This window comes from Cololabis saira, chromosome 6 (assembly GCF_033807715.1).
Source record: "Cololabis saira isolate AMF1-May2022 chromosome 6, fColSai1.1, whole genome shotgun sequence".
NCBI classification, from domain to species: Eukaryota; Metazoa; Chordata; class Actinopteri; order Beloniformes; family Belonidae; genus Cololabis; species Cololabis saira.
Window position 1 is genome coordinate 50608947 of NC_084592.1, and position 5673 is coordinate 50614619.

Genomic DNA, 5673 nt, shown 5'->3' on the forward strand with positions numbered 1-5673 from the left:
AAATTGAGCTATTCATTTGATTTTTAATATTTTGTTTGAGAGTGTGATGAGAAAATGTAAATCCTGACTTTCAAAAGAGGAAATGTAGATTCATAATGCCATTGTGCTGATTATAATGTTGATTTTTACTTTTAGGAGGTGTCCTAGTGTCTGTTGTCTCTGAGTTGTGAACATTATGTTCATGTATTTTGATTAATAATAATGTTTTAATTAAGCTGATGATTCTGATTAGACCCCAGAGAAACTGCTGTGAAAGGTCAGCAGCTAACGGGGATCTAATAAAACAACCAAACAAACAGTTGTAACGGTCAGCAGTTGAACACTTGAATGAATCCTGACCTGAGAGACTCCAGGTGACAGTGTGGACTCTCCAGTCCAGGACACAGCTGCTCCAGTCCAGAATCCTGCAGGCGGTTTTTACTCAGGTCCAGTTCTGTCAGACTGGAGGACTGAGAGCTGAGAACTGAGGACAGAAGTGGACAGATGTTCCCTGAGAGGTTACAGCCACTCAACCTGCAGAGGAGATTAAAGAGAGATCATGAGGTCATTTAAAAGTAGATTATGTAATTTAACAAATAAATAAATGATATATAAATGAATACTGATTATTTCAAATAATAATCAATAAATATTGATCATAGTTATCGCTACATTTCTCTTCTCTACATGTAAAGTTTCCTGAGATGAATCATTGAGGAGAACTGGTCTCACATGAACCTGAACTTAGTTGAACAGTGAATTTAACTGGTTTCCTCCAAGAACACAAGATGTGATTGTAATTAAAACAGACGTGTCCGTGTTCGTCCTTACTCAGCTTTCTTGGAGGCTTTGACCACCGGCAGCAGCCTCCGTAGAGCCTCCTCTGAAGCTGAGAACTTCTGCAGGTCAAACTCCTCCAGATCTTCTGATGACAGTAAGATGAAGACCAGAGCCGACCACTGAGCAGGAGACAGTTTATCTGTGGAGAGACGTCCAGACCTCAGGGACTCTTGGACCTCCTCCACCAGAGACCGATCGTTCAGTTCATTCAGACAGTGGAACAGGTTGATGCTTCTCTCTGCAGACAGATCCCCACTGATCTTCTCCTTGATGTATTCGATAGTTTTCTGATTGTTCTGTGAACTTCTTTGTTTTGGTTCCATCAGACCTCGTAGGAGGTTCTGATTGGTCTCCAGTTTGAGACCCAGGAGGAAGCGCAGGAACAAGTCCAGGTGTCCGTTGGGACTCTGTAAGGCCTTGTCCACAGCTGTCTGATGGAGGTCAGTCACCGCTCTTTTTTTAAACCGCCAGAATATGTTCTTTTTTTCCTCCAGCAGGTTGACTCCAGGCTTGATGAACTTCAGATGGACATGAAGAGCAGCCAGAAACTCCTGGACACTCAGATGGATGAAGCAGAAGACCTGGTCCTGGTACAGGCCTCTCTCCTCTCTAAAGATCTGGGTGAACACTCCTGAGTACACTGAAGCCTCTCTGACATCGATGCCACACTCTCTCAGGTCTGATTCATAGAAGATCAGGTTTCCTTTCTGCAGCTGCTCAAAAGCCAGTTTTCCCAGAGACTCCACCATCTTCCTGCTCTCTGGACTCCAGTGTGGATCCGTCCCAGCTCCTCCGTCATACTTGACCTTCTTCAGTTTGGCCTGGACCACCAGGAAGTGGATGTACATCTCAGTCAGGGTCTTGGGCAGCTCCCCTCCCTCTCTGGTTTCCAGGACGTTCTCCAGGACGTTCTCCAGGACCGTAGCAGTGATCCAGCAGAAGACTGGGATGTGGCACATGATGTGGAGGCTCCGTGATGTCTTGATGTGGGAGATGATCCTGCTGGTCTTCCTCTTATCTCTGAACCTCTTCCTGAAGTATTCCTCCTTCTGTGGGTCAGTGAACCCTCTGACCTCCGTCACCATGGAGACACACTCAGGAGGGATCTGATTGGCTGCTGCGGGTCGTGTGGTGATCCAGAGACGAGCAGAAGGAAGCAGGTTCCCCATGATGAGGTTTGTCAGCAGCACGTCCACTGAGGTGGACTCTGTAACATCAGTTACGACCTCATTGTTGTGGAAGTCCAGAGGAAGTCGACTCTCATCCAGACCGTCAAAGATGAACACGACCTGGAACTCTTCAAAGTTGCACATTTCTCTGGTTTCAGAGAAGAATCAATGAACTAGTCCCACCAAGCTGAACTTCTCCTCTCTCAGCACATTCAGCTGTCTGAAGGTGAATGGAAACAGGAACTGGATGTCCTGGTTGGTTCTGCCTTCAGCCCAGTCCAGACTGAACTTCTGTGTTAGGACTGTTTTCCCGATGCCGGCTACTCCCTTCGTCATCACTGTTCTGATTGGTCCTCCTCTTCCAGGTGGGGGTTTAAAGATGTCTACCTGTCTGATGGCTGTTTCTGCTCTGCCGGGTTTCCTGGAAGCTGCTTCAATCTGTCTGACTTCATGTTCATCGTTGACCTCTCCAGTCCCTCCCTCTGTGATGTAGAGCTCCGTGTAGATCTGCTCCAGAAGGGTTGGGTTTCCTGCTTTAACAATCCCCTCAGAAACACACTGGTACTTCTTCTTCAGCTTAGACTTCAGCCGCTTTTTACAAACTTCAGCAAAAGTACCTTAATTAAAGTGGAAAAAAGAAACCAATTAGTGTTTCATGAAGTTCAACTTCATTCTCCTTAAGAATCGGGATGTGAACCGACACTGATCGACTCTAATATTACGATGAGCTGTACAATATTGAGTAGAATCACTTTTAACACCAAAACACCTCTGAATATTCAGGACGTGGAAGTGACAAGAACATCTGGGGTCCTGGAGTTTCTAGTACCAGGATGTTAGCAGTACAGCCCTGATGGGTTGTGGGTTTGTGGGTTGTTCTTGTTATTGTTGTGGTGTCTGTGAAGTGGATTTTCAAGGTTTAGGATTGGAAAACACCAGAACATGATCTGATCAAATAATCTGGACAATCTGGAGTTCAGCAGGATTCCTGGAAGAGGAAAACCAGGACTACAATCTTCCAGTTATCTTGTGTTGTTGGTCGGTTAAACATATTTATGCTGTCCTGTACAGGGAGGTGCTACTCTAGGGTGGGGAACCATGTGGGGGCGAATGTTCTGGCTGATCTGTGAATGTTGTTCATCTCCTGATAATTCTGGGTCATTTATCCAGCAGCTTAAATGTTCATAGAAATCCTCTTACTGCTCTGCAGATGCTCAGCCAGCTCCTCCTGCTTCATTCTCCTCAGGAAGTTCACTGTGATCTTCACAAACGCATCTCTGTTCCTCCTCTGCTCTTCATCCTCACCCTGCAAAACATGCTCTAGGGATTCTGGGTAATCTGGACTCAGAACCCTCTGGATCTTCTTCAGCTCGTCCTTCACAAACAGGACAATGTTGTCCTCCAGCAGCTGGAACAGAAGACCACATGAAGGACACAACCAGACTGAAACCACAGATACAAACATCAGGTCCCTGATGGACAGACTGACAGTCCACTGGTCTCCAGAGACCAGCATGGAGACAAACATCAGGTCCATGTTGGACAGACTGACAGTCCACTGGTCTCCAGAGACCAGCATGGAGACAAACATCAGGTCCATGATGGACAGACTGACAGTCCACTGGTCTCCAGAGACCAGCATGGAGACAAACATCAGACCCGTGATGGACAGACTGACAGTCCACTGGTCTCCAGAGACCAGCATGGAGACAAACATCAGGTCCATGATGGACAGACTGACAGTCCACTGGTCTCCAGAGACCAGCATGGAGACAAACATCAGGTCCATGATGGACAGACTGACAGTCCACTGGTCTCCAGAGACCAGCATGGAGACAAACATCAGGTCCATGTTGGACAGACTGACAGTCCACTGGTCTCCAGAGACCAGCATGGAGACAAACATCAGGTCCATGATGGACAGACTGACAGTCCACTGGTCTCCAGAGACCAGCATGCAGATGGACATCAGGACAACAGGTGGAGACAGTTGTTGTTCATGGACAGACCTGAAAGACGGAGTCCAGGTGGGTCTGATGCTGCTGGACAGACGGACCACTGGGGGACTCTGAGATCTGCTGGTCCACTCTGTGGAGGAACCAAGAATAATTAGCTCACATCATGTCTGTCCTCACAGAGACAAACAGCAGCTGAAGGTCCATGAAGTCCTGTTGGGATGAGGACAGTCCACCAGAGGACTGGTGGTGGTGAAGGTTGACTAGTCCTGCTGATCCAACGAGGACATGTGACCTCAGTGAAAAGTTACAACAAGATCAAGAACATGGACAACTGATGGAGACATGAAGCAGATGAGGAACTCTGGACCATCAGGATCAGTAAGAGGAACTTTGGACCATCATCAGGATCAGTAAGAGGAACTCTGGACCATCATCAGTAAGAGGAACTCTGGATCATCATCAGGATCAGTAAGAGGAACTCTGGACCATCATCAGGATCAGTAAGAGGAACTCTGGATCATCATCAGGACCAGTAAGAGGAACTCTGGACCATCATCAGGATCAGTAAGAGGAACTCTGGACCATCATCAGGATCAGTAAGAGGAACTCTGGATCATCATCAGGACCAGTAAGAGGAACTCTGGACCATCATCAGGATCAGTAAGAGGAACTCTGGACCATCACCAGGATCAGTCCTCTGGAAGGTGAGACCTCCAGATGTGTCGACCAGAGGAAAAAGCTCCTGACAGGAGATGAAGATCTATGAGGAGGAAGCTCAGATCACCGTCAGGTGATGGAGGACCACAGGGGTCCAGGACTACACCATCTACTCAGGAAGAAACATGTGGACATTTCCTAACACGATGACTGATTTAAATACATTTAATGTGTTTAAATACATCTCACCTCTCTGAAGAAGAATGTTGGTCTCCTTTAAAGTTAATCAATCTATCATTTGAGTTGTCGCTCTTCAAGGACAAACAGCTGGGTCCAGGTTCAAGAGAGTCTGTTTTCTGATGGACCCTGATAGAAGACAAAAGTTAAAAATGTAAATATTCTATTTATATGGAAAATAAGTTATACAGATAAAGATATTTAGTCTATTTAAAAAGTACTACATATAAATCATTGGCAGAGTTTGGACACACTCACCCCTTTACAGCAGAACGTTGCTCTCCTTTGAAGTTAATAACATATTCCTTTGACTGGTCGCTCTTCAAGGACACACAGCTGGGTCCAGGTCCAGGTCCAGGTCCAGGTCCAGGTCCAGGTTTACGTTTAAGTCTAGGTTTAGGTATAGGTTTAGGTCCAGGTCCGGGTCCAGGTCCAGGTCCAGGTCCAGGTCCAGGACCAGGTCCAGGTCCAGGTCTAGGTCCAGGTTGATTCCTGTAATAATGATGTTTGGTGATGTGAGTCTTGAGCTCTGACATGCAGAAGAGTCAGGGACAGTTAGAGATTCTCATCTCACCTCTGAGCTTTGCTCCAACTCTCATGTCCCCCACACAGAGAGGTTTTAGAGGGAGGGACTCCGTCCTCTCCGTCCTCACACTGGTCCATTCTGCTGAATTCACGTCCACATCAGCTCACACACACACCTCCATCTGCAGAGGAAACACACATCACTGGTGTTGGACAGAGATCAGCTGATCGTGCTCTTGTTTGATCCTCTCTTTAGTGTTAATGTCACTTGAATGCAGTCAGAAACCAGTGGGAGGTGGAGGAAGTCA

General features: G+C 46.7%; 1 pseudogene; it reads right to left on the reverse strand.

Moving 5' to 3' along the window:
* Nucleotides 1-308: 308 nt before the first annotated feature.
* Nucleotides 309-3246, reverse strand: LOC133445658 (protein NLRC3-like; annotated as a pseudogene).
* Between the last annotated feature and the right edge of the window lie 2427 nt (nt 3247-5673).